Source organism: Raphanus sativus, chromosome 1 (genome assembly GCF_000801105.2).
Source record: "Raphanus sativus cultivar WK10039 chromosome 1, ASM80110v3, whole genome shotgun sequence".
Lineage (NCBI taxonomy): Eukaryota > Viridiplantae > Streptophyta > Magnoliopsida > Brassicales > Brassicaceae > Raphanus > Raphanus sativus.
In genome coordinates, this window is record NC_079511.1 from 14,061,755 (window position 1) to 14,075,723 (window position 13,969).

At 32.3% G+C, this 13,969-nt stretch overlaps 1 long non-coding RNA gene across 1 annotated transcript; it reads right to left on the reverse strand.

Annotated features, from left to right (window-relative positions):
- Positions 1 to 6,340: 6,340 nt before the first annotated feature.
- LOC130502305 (uncharacterized) lies at positions 6,341 to 7,386 on the reverse strand. Its single transcript, XR_008940219.1, has 3 exons — positions 7,121 to 7,386; positions 6,789 to 6,987; positions 6,341 to 6,618 (listed from the first exon to the last, which is right to left on the reverse strand). It is a non-coding gene; the product is annotated as an uncharacterized LOC130502305 (long non-coding RNA).
- Between the last annotated feature and the right edge of the window lie 6,583 nt (positions 7,387 to 13,969).

A 13,969-nucleotide genomic window follows, 5' to 3' on the forward strand; every position in this document is an offset into this window, starting at 1 on the left:
ATCCCCGTCCACACGTCATCCGTCCACACGTCATCTATCCATATATGCGTTAAGGGCAAAATTGTAAATAATATATTGCTGGCCCACAATAAAGTATGTCAAATCTAGGAAGTGACACTGACTGAGTGTAATTAAAAGTTACAACTGTCATACGCAAATTCCGAAACGAACCGTTGAAGCAAAAGAAAAAAAAATTGTCCACTTCATTTCATTAAAACCCAATGGGCAAACAAGATTACAGATGGATTTATATAAAGTCCGATTACAAACAAACTCATCCCAAAACCAATTCAGATAAGCTCAAAACACGTGACCTAATCCTTCATCAAGCATGTTCTTCCACGTGTCACTCGGTGCTTATGACGGAAGAGTCGTCGATTGGTTTTCCAGAGGATTCGCCGATCTTCTTCACCGACAAGAAACATAAGCTAATTTCCGACCTCGGCAAGGTTTTCTCCGGTTAATCCGGTTACAACTGTCATCTTGAACTATAAAATAAATCAAATGTTTTTTTTTGATAGATCAAATGTTGGTTATAAGAACGATCTCACAAACACACATATATAGGACACTAGGGCCGGCCCGCCCTACGAAGAGGATATAGATTTTAAAATTATATAAATTGTTAGAGATAATGTATGATAAAAGGTTTATTCTTTAGTAATATAAATATTTATTTTTTGTTATAAAAATAAAGAAACCAAGCGATTTTGTTTTTTTTTTTAATTTCAAGACTTAAATGAATTTAAATAAAGTCGTAAAGAAACTATCGAACTTGTAATTGTAGATTAGTTTAATATATATGAAATAACTTTATTCTTACTATGGTTAATTATTAGTGCTATTAACCGAGAACTTGAGGTAAAATCTAAAGTCTTCCACATCACTTTCATCTATGGAATGCCCCAACAGGAACTTCGATCCTCTTTTTGGAACAAGATCTCCCAGTTAGGTGAACATAGAGAGACTGCCTGGTTATTGTCAGGAGATTTTAATGACATACTGGAAAATAGTGAAAAAGTTGGTGGTCCTGAAAGATGTGAAGGCTCGTTCATCCCATTTCGTAGCTTTGTCTCTCAAAATGGGCTGTGGGATGTTAAACACGCTGGAAACTCACTTTCATGGAGAGGTCAGCGCAGCAAGCATTATGTCCGTTCAAGACTTGATCGCTCCCTTGCAAACTGTGCATGGACGGACATGTTCCCCTCGAGTCGCTGTGACTACCTCCGGTTCGAAGGCTCTGACCACCGCCCAATTGTTACTTTTCTTGACACGTCGAGGGCCAAAAGAAGGCGCTTGTTTAGATACAACAGAGGGATAAAGGACGATCCGGAAGCAAGGAAAGTGATAGAGGAGGCGTGGCAAAAAGATATCCCTGAGGAAGTTGACTGCAAGATAAAACGCTGTCGTTTGGAACTGATCAAATGGTCGAAAACAAAAAAGGAAAACAGTGCAAAAGCAATTCTGGAGCTCCAAACAAGATTGGAAGCTAATCTGTCCTCTGATAACCCCTCTCCAGATTTAATCCAAGAAATCTCTATTGCTCTGGTCAAAGCTTATAAGGAGGAGGAATTATTCTGGCGCCAAAGAAGCAGGATCATGTGGCTTCAAGGAGGAGATCAGAACAGTGCTTATTTTCATGCAGTCACAAAATGCAGAAGATCTTTCAATCGCCTTACTACTATCCAGAATGAAGAGGGACAAGTCTTCCATGAAGAGGCAGCAATAGGAAGAGTCTTTGCGGAGTACTACTCTAAGTTATTTACCTCTAATGGAGCCCATGATCTACAGGCTGTAGAGGAAGCTATCACCCCAAAGATAACCCCTGAGATAAATCAAGCTCTTATTGCCATTCCGGATGACCTTGAGATCCACACTGCAGTAAGGAGCATCCATGTGGACAAGGCACCGGGTCCTGACGGTTTTTCTGCGGGCTTCTATCACTCCTTTTGGGGGGTAGTTGGAGAAGACATTTGCCGGGATGTCCGGAATTTTTTTGTGTCAGGGAAGATGGATACAAGCATCAATGAAACTCATATCTGTCTCATTCCCAAAATCTCAGGGCCAAAAAGTCCTTCGGAGTTCCGGCCAATAGCCCTCTGCAGTGTCAGATACAAAGTCATCGCGAAGATCCTTACCCTCCGCCTCCAACGTTTTCTTGACACCATAGTTTCAAAGTACCAATCAGCTTTTATCCCGGGCCGAGCAATAGAGGACAACATTCTAATAACTCATGAGACTCTTCACTACTTGAAAGTCTCAGAGGCGACAACGCGATGCTCAATGGTGGTGAAAACCGACATGAGTAAAGCGTATGATCGAATAGAATGGGCTTTCCTTGAAAAGGTGATGCAGCGACTAGGCTTTGATCATATCTGTATAAATTGGATTATGGAGTGTGTCACCACTGTCTCTTACTCCTACCTCATCAATGGAGCACCCCACGGACGAGTAGACCCTAACAGAGGCTTGCGCCAAGGCGACCCCCTCTCCCCATATTTGTTCATTCTCTGCACTGAAGTGCTTACGGGTCTGTGTCTGATGGAGCAGAAGAGGAGACATTTTCAGGGACTGCGTGTAGCACGTAAAAGCCCATGGGTGAACCACTTATTGTTTGCAGATGACACTGTTTTCTTTAGCAATACCAGCGTAAAGAACTGTACCTCACTGGTGAGGATTTTAAAGAGATACGAAGCCTGCTCAGGACAGTGTATAAACCTGGCTAAATCAACGGTCACTTTCTCCTCTAGGACTCCGGAAATAATCAAGACTAGAGTGCAAGCTGCCATTGGTATAGACACAACAGGAGGAATGGGAAAATATCTCGGTCTGCCCGAGACCTTTGGTCGTAAGAAAACTGATGTCTTTACAGGGCTAGTGGACAAGATCAGACAACGATCCCACTCTTGGCCGACAAAGTTCCTATCAGGCGCGGGGAAGCATGTCCTCCTGCAATCTGTCCTCTCGGCTATCCCAAATTACACCATGTCTAGCTTTAAAATCCCTATCTCCCTATGCAAGCGAATCCAATCTATCCTTACCCGATTCTGGTGGGACAGTTCCCCGGATAAGAGGAAAATGGCATGGGTCTCTTGGGATAGGATGGCAACACCAAAATGTGTGGGAGGTCTTGGTTTCAAAGACATCGCTTCTTTTAATGATGCTCTCCTTGCAAAGCTAGGATGGAAGATCCTAAATAAGCCAGATGCTCTGCTTTCCCAAGTACTTAAAGGCAAATACTTCTGGGATTGTTCCTTTATGGAGAGTGAACCGAAAAAAGCTTCTTCTCATGGCTGGGTGGGGATTATGGCAGGCAAACAAGTTCTGGAAGCAGGTCTCGGGTATCTAGTGGGCAATGGAGAGAGCATTAATGTATGGTCAGACCCCTGGCTCTCTACCTCCCAACCATTATCACCCTTTGGACCTCCAACTCTTGCAAATCAAAATCTGAGAGTAAAAGACCTTCTCCTTCCTAATACAAATGATTGGAATCTACCCATGGTGCGGCTTCACTTACCTCAGTATGAGGATACCATAAGACAGTTAATTCCCAGCTCTTTAAAGCCCCCTGATAAATTGGTTTGGCTCGGTGAGAGAAATGGAGTATACTCTACCAAATCTGGTTATAAGATGATGAATATCCATATGCCAGTCCAATATCCCCATGGCTTTGAGTGGATGAAGCATGTCTGGAAGCTAGACTGCCCAGCTAAGCTTCAGCACTTCCTGTGGAGAGCTCTAAACAGCGCACTCCCTGTTGCAGAGCTCTTAATCCATAGAGGGATGCCAGTAGAGCCAGCTTGCAAAATTTGCGGGGATTTGGAAACAATAAGCCATGTCCTCTTTTTTTGCCCTTTTGCTTTGGCAACTTGGGAGCTAGCCCCTATTCACTGTGATATTCCTTTTAGTCTACCTCCAATCTCGCTCCAACTCTTGCTGACACAGCTCCCAAACGTCATCAACCTCCCCCCTTCGGGTCTCACCTGTTCCCCCCTGTCCCCATGGATTCTCTGGAATCTTTGGACAGCAAGGAACAAAAGGATGTTTGATGACAAGATTTATACAGCTGAGGAAACTTTATCCAAAGCTGTCAAAGATGCTAAAGAGTGGGAAGCTGCCAAGATTAAATCTGAAGACATAACAATTCCAAAAAAGAGCTGTTTAAGCTCTACTGACCCTTCTCTACCAGTGTGTATGGTTGATGGTGCTTGGAATGCTGAGTCTAAATGTGCAGGTTTTGGTTGGTTGATACAGGATAAACAAGCAAAGTTGGAGATAAAAGGCGCTGCTTCTCGACCTTATGTTGGCTCAGCTCTAGCAGCGGAAGCTCTGGCCATCCGTGAAGCTCTCCAAGTCGCCACCAATGCGGGTCTCTCACGCCTCAAAGTATCATCGGACTCCAGTGTCCTAATTTCTGCCCTGCGATCAGGGATGGTTCTGAACGAGATAGCGGGACTCCTCCATGAGATCAGTCACCTCATTCCTCTCTTCTCTACCTTATCTTTAATGTTATGTCAAGGTCTGTGAACCTTACTGCTGATAGGCTTGCTAAAGAAGCTCTCTCTATTTTAATGTCTCAAAACAATGTATGATTTCTGAAGTTATAAATTCAAGCCTTTGACCAAAAAAAAAAAAATCAATTTTGACATACATTATACTCTCAAATTAGCTTCTATCTATATAGATTTTCTTGTTCATATGCGTTGTTTCACCCACCTAGAACAAAAGCATTGAACTCTACGTCTTTGTCTATCTCACCAACTAATAAAGTTTTAATCTCAGTCTTAAAATTTACAGCATGAAATTTTAGAATCTTTGTATTTATCCCCGTCCACACGTCATCCGTCCACACGTCATCTATCCATATATGCGTTAAGGGCAAAATTGTAAATAATATATTGCTGGCCCACAATAAAGTATGTCAAATCTAGGAAGTGACACTGACTGAGTGTAATTAAAAGTTACAACTGTCATACGCAAATTCCGAAACGAACCGTTGAAGCAAAAGAAAAAAAAATTGTCCACTTCATTTCATTAAAACCCAATGGGCAAACAAGATTACAGATGGATTTATATAAAGTCCGATTACAAACAAACTCATCCCAAAACCAATTCAGATAAGCTCAAAACACGTGACCTAATCCTTCATCAAGCATGTTCTTCCACGTGTCACTCGGTGCTTATGACGGAAGAGTCGTCGATTGGTTTTCCAGAGGATTCGCCGATCTTCTTCACCGACAAGAAACATAAGCTAATTTCCGACCTCGGCAAGGTTTTCTCCGGTTAATCCGGTTACAACTGTCATCTTGAACTATAAAATAAATCAAATGTTTTTTTTTGATAGATCAAATGTTGGTTATAAGAACGATCTCACAAACACACATATATAGGACACTAGGGCCGGCCCGCCCTACGAAGAGGATATAGATTTTAAAATTATATAAATTGTTAGAGATAATGTATGATAAAAGGTTTATTCTTTAGTAATATAAATATTTATTTTTTGTTATAAAAATAAAGAAACCAAGCGATTTTGTTTTTTTTTTTAATTTCAAGACTTAAATGAATTTAAATAAAGTCGTAAAGAAACTATCGAACTTGTAATTGTAGATTAGTTTAATATATATGAAATAACTTTATTCTTACTATGGTTAATTATTAGTGCTATTAACCGAGAACAATGATACGGAATTGTATTTGGTTTGGATTTTAAGACACTACACATATATATATATATATATATATATATATATATATATATATATATATATATATATATAAATAATTATTAAATATGGAATTTAATAGTTTCATTATAATGTTAATAACAATTCCGCATTACTCAAAATATTATACTATTTGAATGTTTATTAAAAAGTACTGGTTTTAATATAAAATGCGAATGATTATTTGTAGATCTTTGTAAAGGAACATGAACCCAATTTTCTAGGCGAGAAACAAAAAAACAAGAGCTGATTTATAGAATCAGAGAAGTGGTAGGCTAATACATGTATTTTACAAAATAGAAACAATATAGAGAAGAATATAATAGAAGGAGATGAAGAAGGCCCATCGGAGGCAATCGACTGACGCGGATGACATTGAAGAACATAATCTTAGCTTTAAAGATAAGAAAACACGACTGTTTTGAGCTTTCGACCACGGAACAAAAAGTGCTGTGACAAAAATAGGATCTACAAAATATAGTTGGGAGTATTGACCCACCAAACATGAGACCCATCGAAGCTTTTACGACCCAACCAAAACTGGAACATTATTGGTGAAAAAATGGCTCGGAGGAAAAAAAATGTATTTCTCTGAATAGCATATACTTGCCTAAACCAAGTCTTTTTATTTTATCATTCCTTGGGAAGTTACAGCTTTGGCCGAGAGTTCAAACAATATCTGGGATAATAGAATAAAGAGCATTGGTCCAAAACGAAAATGATGACATCTCTAGGCTAAAATTAAGTAAATCTGACTTGTGACCACTATTTCTGCTAATGGTTCCATCTTTGCTTGCAGGTATCAGCTCAGCAACTCTTAAGAAGTAAGTTTAACATCATTGACTGAACGATATCACTCCTTAGAACTTCACTTCAGCACCCTTGCCTATAACTGCAGCGAAATATTATGTAAAGTAAGCCATTCATTCCAACATCATTTTACACGTCTTGCTAGGAATCAAAATTATAGATATCAAAAACAACCCTAATTTAAAGGTTTCAACTCTTTAGCTCTCACACTGATAGTTTATTTACTAAACTCTTTGAGTATATGAGACTTACATTGACATCACTTTGCAGGAAAAATACATGTTGAGTGCCTAGACCCATGGCCTCGTAACTCCTGCGGTTTGCTTGAGGAAGCTTTGGTAAAGAAGCTTCTAAGAGTATCACTTCTGGAATAAATGGTTCTGGAATGTATTCCTAATCAGCGAGCTCTTTTTTCCTCATTGTTATTGTTTTCTGATCATCTATACCCAAGCTACAGATATAATAGATATTGCAATATGAATATCAGATAAATCAAATCAGAATCTAACAGATCCCTAAACACACTATTGGATAATCAAATATAATCTGAACAAAAACGAACAGCGCAAAAGAGAAGTAAATACCTCAGAGCAGATCCAAGAGGCTTAACCACCAATGTGATTTGTGTAGACTTGTGTAGACGCTTTTAAGAATATTTGTGATCAGTTTTACGGAACCCGAATTATACTACAAAACCAAAGTATCAAGATCAGACCAACAGAAACAATAACAGAACTCATAAACAGAGAAAACAGAGACGAAGAAAAGGATCACGATCATGTTCATGTTCAAGGATTATATCGCCGCCGGAGAGTTACAGAGGAAGCGAAGGGGAAAAAGTGAAGAGGGATTAGGGTTCGATGCAAGAATATCTGGGCCCATCTGAAGTGACAAACAAAAGAAAAAGCTCAGTACGCAACGTTTCATTAATCCGACGTGGCGGATGCAGAGAGCATGAGTTTCCAGCGTGTCATCTGATGTGGCGCAAGGAGGAGAGAAAGAAGTCTATTTTATATAAATAGATTCTTATACATTCGCTATACTTTCAGTTTTGCAAAGAGAAGTCTAATAAATGGACAAGGTCGGTCATTCATTATACTTTCAACATGTATCTATATATTGTAATGTGCACATTTATATAATAATAAATAATGATTATTATATATTATAAAACTAAACATTCGAAACTAAAATAAATACTGAAAATATAATGTGATTTATCAAAGAATATTGAAGATTACAGTCATTTTAATTCTAAACAAAATTATTTATTATTACAATCTCATAATTCTTTCATTATTTGTTTGTTTATAGTATTTTTTTAATTTATAGTAATTTTAAATACTTCATAAATTAATATAAAATAACTTTGATTATAACTTTCCGTCCATAGGGTTGTCCGACCCTAATTAGTAATGTGTACATGTTTCACCAAAGATTGATGAACTAGCCAAGATAAGTTACGTCCAACAAATTATTGGATAAAAATTAAGATATTTTTAATATATTCGAATTAGTTATCATTTAAATAAAAATATCATTTAATCAAAAATAATCAGATCAAAATTAGGTGATTATTTTTTATAGCTTAATACTTAGGGGATGGGTAGAAAACTTATTAATCTCTATATATGTTTTATAAATTATTTATAAATATTTATAAATAATTAACTAATAATCAGAAAACGAGCACACAAACAAACAAAAAAAAAACTATTTTTGCAAATGTTTCTGAATACAGCGAAGTGAAAGTTTTCCAAGATGTAACTTGATAGAAGCCGAACTAAAATCTAGATAGCTTTGAACTATCCCTCCGTTTCATATTAAGAGTATCTCCAATTCATCCTTATATTTGGTTTTATATGTTATAATAGAGTAAAATCTACTTCATTATACCTATATTGTTTTCCCTAAAATAGAGATTATTATTTCTCTTATATATTTAGGTGAAGAAATAACTATCTTTTATAATAGAGGCATATTTTTTTATTTACACAATAATCTTTTAACTTTTTGTAATTATAACTGAAATACATGTTTATAAAGAAATACACTTTTTAGATATAAAACACATTTTTGTTTACATAATAATTCTTAATTTTTACAGTTATAAATACAATAAAAAGTAATATTATAATTATTTTATTTAGTATTCTAACGTTTTATTTAACAAATGATATTTAAAATTTATATTTAAAACTTGAAACAACTTAATAATCTGGTAAATTGTTTCCGGAGACACAAAGATCGTGTGAATATTTTCCAAACGAAGGGGATGGAGAGGAACTTGTTGATTTGGTTGCATATTGTCCAAAAGAAGTGGATTGAGGAGGAGCTTGTTGATTTGGTTGTTGGTCACTTCAAATACCAGATAATCTTATATAATAAAGTTGAGTTTTTTTTCTCCTTAGGGGGAAAAATGCCATGTAGCATTCTCCTTTTAGTAATTAAAATATTTTCTAACATTTATTTAATGTGTTTTGGTATTAATTGTTATTAAGTGTTAGTTTATTTTTGTTACTGACAATTTATTACAACGATGTTTTAATTTTGGATTGAAAGTTTAATTTATTATGAATTTTATGTCTTGATTATCTTTAGATTTCATAACTCTTATGCTACATATTTTTTTAAAAAAAATACTTTTAAACTATTTCTTGGTATTAATTGTTATTAGGTGTTAGTTTATTTTTGTTATTGACAATTTATTACAACGATGTTTTAATTTTGGATTGAAAGTTTAATTTATTATGAATTTTATGTCTTGATTTTCTTTAGATTTCATAACTCTTATGCTACATATTTTTTTTTAAAAAAATACTTTTAAACTATTTCTTAATATTTTATATGTCAAATAAAAATACAAAAATAGAAATTAAAGTTAATTATTTTCAAAAAAAAAATACCATGTGGCATTCTCCTTTTAGTAATTAAAATATTTTCTAAACTTTATTTAATGTGTTTTGGTATTAATTGTTATTAGGTGTTAGTTTATTTTTGTTATTGACAATTTATTACAATGATGTTTTAATTTTGGATTGAAAGTTTGATTTATTATGAATTTTATGTCTTGATTTTCTTTAGATTTCATAACTCTTATGCTACATATTTTAAAAAAAAATACTTTTAAACTATTTCTTAATATTTTGTATGTCAAATAAAAATACAAAAATGGAAATTAAAGTTAATTATTTTCAAAAAAATTTAAACATAAAATAGATACATATCCAAACTATTACTTTATGTTTGAAAACATTTAAAATATTATCTTTAGTTTTTATATATTTATTTTCATAGCTAATATATTATTTATAATAAAACTAAATCATTTACTAAATCGTGGTTCACCCACGGTTGATCCAATGATCCATAGACCCGGTAAATCGTCTGGTTCAGTGTTCGGATCGGGTGTCAAAATATTGGTTTATAGGAATTCTTTATATTTGATGTTGACGATGGAAAATGGAGCCTCTAAGATTCTCATTCTTTTAACGCAATCGACGTAACCGTCATATAATCAATCTAGAAATTCCAGTCATCCCACTCTAATAATGTTTAGTAACTGATGGCGATTCAAGTCCAAAAGACTAACATTTGGTCTATTGGTATTCGCACATAAACTTTATGGTATCTTCCCATGTTACACTATCTAAGGAAACAAATAACTTCCCTGATGTATGCTATCCGTGTTCACATTTTAAAAAACCGTGAACATGATTAATATCCTCTCAAAACTAAACTAAACAAAAAAGAATCATTACTTCCAATCTGAGAGAAATTTAAAAACGTTGCCTGGTTGCGAAAGTTATTTAAAATTGATGTAAACCACACACCACCCTCACCATTAATCATTCGCACCACACTAACCATTTATTGTCAAAACCATCCCCTTCTTATTATTTGAGGAGACCATTTATAAATAAACCTTTTAATCATGTGTGATTAACAAGTTTGCCATTATTTACTTGGCATCACCACAATCCACCTCACAACCTTTTTTCAAAAACCCTTTCTTAACTAGACTTATTACAGTCATGTCATTGCCTAAAACATATAGTATATCCTTCATTTTATACATCTATGTACCATTATGTCTTTACAATTAATTGTGGAGAAAATCGTATTAATTGTATGACTGTTTCGGAAATCTATAAATGGAATATTCATAAAGGCAACATTGATTATTTGACTTAATCACAAGTCTATATTATTGTTTTCATAGTACATCATAAAAAGTTGACTCGAGCATGGTCATGTTAATTGGTCACGATTTTGTGATGTATCTTAACATAATGTTTTGGTCATGTTAATTGGTTACGTGTGTTGATATGAACGATAATATCAAATCCGGTAGGGTTTTTATAATGTTATACAAAATTAGTAGGATACTATGATATCAATAGTCACAATTGATAGGGTTCTGACTATATATAAACGATTCATATTTTTCTGATATTAAATTTCTTTATGATTCTTAATTATACATGCCATTTTAAGGACTGAAAAATATAAATGATTCATAATTATGTTATATTATAAAACTTTAGTACATGAAATTTATTTTGATGAATATTTTTTGTATTTTATGGAATATGTGACATTTATTTTGGGATAGACAATATACATTATTTTATATTGTAATATCAAAATATCGTATATAAAACATTTTGAGCAATCTTGAAATTTGTAAAATACATTCAAAAAATAATTCTATATTAAATTTATTGCAATCCCTAAAATTTTGTAAAAATACATTTTGATTACAAAATTATCATAAATGGTGACAAACATTAAACTTGGAAATTTCTATAATTTTTTCTGATTAATTTTAAGGCGAATATCATTTTTAATATTGACTTCCTTAATTTCTGCCATATGCATATAATACTTTCTATAATTATCTAAAAATCTACGATTATAATCCTATACAAAATTAATAGGTTAGTCTGATATATATAGTCACAACTGATAGAGTTTTGACTATATATACAATTCATATGTTTATAATATTAAATTTCTTTATGATTCATAAATGATACATGATATTTTTAGGGAGTAGAAAATATAAAAGATTCATAATTATGTTCTTCTACAAAACTTTAGTAGGTAACATTTATTTTAAATATTTTTATATTTTATGGGATACATGACATTTATTTTTGGGACTGAACAATACAAAATGTTCTATATTGTAAAATAAATATCGTATATAAAAATTATGAGCAATCTTGAAAAATTGTAAAATCCATTCAAAAAAAAAATCCATATTAATTTTCTTGCAATCCCTTAAATTTTGCAACAATACTTTTGATTACAAAATTATCATAAATGGTGAAAGATATTAAATTTGAAAATTTATATAATTATTTCCGATTAAATTTAGAGAACTAACCATTTTTAATGTGAACTTCCTTAATTTTCGCCATATGTGTATAATAATTTCTATAATTATCTTGAAATCTACAATTATAATCCTATACGAAATTAATAGGATAGTCTTATATATAGTCAAAATTGATAGGGTTTATGATTCATATTTTATAATATTTAATTTCTTTAGATTCATAAATAATACATGCCATTTTTAGGGACTCGAAAATATGATTATAAAACTTTGGTATATGACTTTTATTTTTATTAATATTTTTTATGGGAAATGATAACAAAGCGGGGGTTAATATAAACTGTTTTATATTGTAAAATCAAAATGTCGTAAATAAAAATTTATGAGCAATCTTGAAACGTTATAAAATACATTCAAAAAGGAATTCTCTATTAAATTTCTTGCAGTCTATTAATTTTTGCAACAAAAAAAATTATTAGAAATTTTTTATAAATGGTGACATACATTAAATTTGGAAATTCATATAATTATTTCCGATTAAATTTAAGGATAACGTCATTTTTAATGTGGATTTCTTTAATTTTCGCCCTATACATATAATACTTTATATAATTGTCTGGAAATCTAATAACAATTAGGGATTTGCAACATTACTTTGTGGCAACATCTAGATATATCAGGTGATGAGAAAAGAGATCGAATCCAACAATCAAACTGTAGCCCCTGGTCTCGTGTTTCCTCGAAACTTTTTAGTAAAAACACTTTTTTATAAATAAAAGATAAATTAGAAGAGGCTCATATGTATTTTGAATTATAATGAATATTAAGGTTCGATAAAGTGTCTATTTTAAAATTTTGAGTCTTAATAAGTCCACTAAATTTGAAAATTCATATTAGTTTCTTCTTTTTTCTATTGTACTTAATATTATTTACTTCAATATATTTATTTTCTTTTACAATTTTTATGTACTTCAAAACCATTATAATTTTAATGAAATATAACGATTTAACTTCAATAATAAGACAATTACTGTTTATCAACCATAATAAGGTTATCTTTATCCGGATACTTCGGTAAGCGTTTTTGTTATTTGAAAAATTCAGTAAATATCTCATTCCAAATTAGTTTTCCTTACATTAATCTGGATATCAATGTTACTTATGCTAATCTATTCTATGTATAATATGTCATTTTCCGTGTTTTCAATATCTATAGATTAAATTTGTAATTTCTTTTATTCCTTTCATCCCGCGCAAGGCGCGGGTAATCACCTAGTTACTAAATACAACAAGTCAGCAAGCCCGAATGTCACATATAGTTAGAAATTGTCTTTATCATGATCGTTATAGATGCTAACATCTCATTTACTAATTAACAAATTGATTTTTTACTAAGAAGATTCGATGAAATTGTTCCATTCCGGTTAAAATAGAAGTTGTCTATCAAATAGAGGAGTTTAGGAACCATTTATAGTTTTTAGCTAAAAACATATTTAGAGTCATATTAAGATTCGTTGATATTTCTAAATAAGGGTGGACAAACAAGAATTTTGTTATGAACACACACAAAATCTTCCATTATAACAAAACTAATATAGAAAATAATTTTATGTTTTGTTATTTTAAGATGCATATTTTTGAGAGACCTTGAAACTAAAGTAACACATACAACTGGCATTCAATATTTTAAAAGTCAATATGGTAAGTTTAAAAATATATATTAGATACTCACCAATTATTTTATCAAAAATTGACACCTCACCCTTATTTTTATAAAATTTATAAAATTTGAAACGTATTACATCTTTCTATTATTTGAACTAAATATATTAGTAAAAGTTTTATAGTTCATATATAGTTATTTTAATAATTAATAATAAAAGTATGTTCTCTATATAAAACATCAACTTTGTTTATGACTATTGGCTTTTTATTCTATTTTTATTAAATCGATTAGTAATAACCACTTATCCTATTCCACTTTGAACTAAACAAATTCAAACAAAATAATGCACTATGGTCACTAACCACTATAAAAAAAGATAAAAATATCATTTTTTCTCATATTTCACATATTTTATTTTTAAGA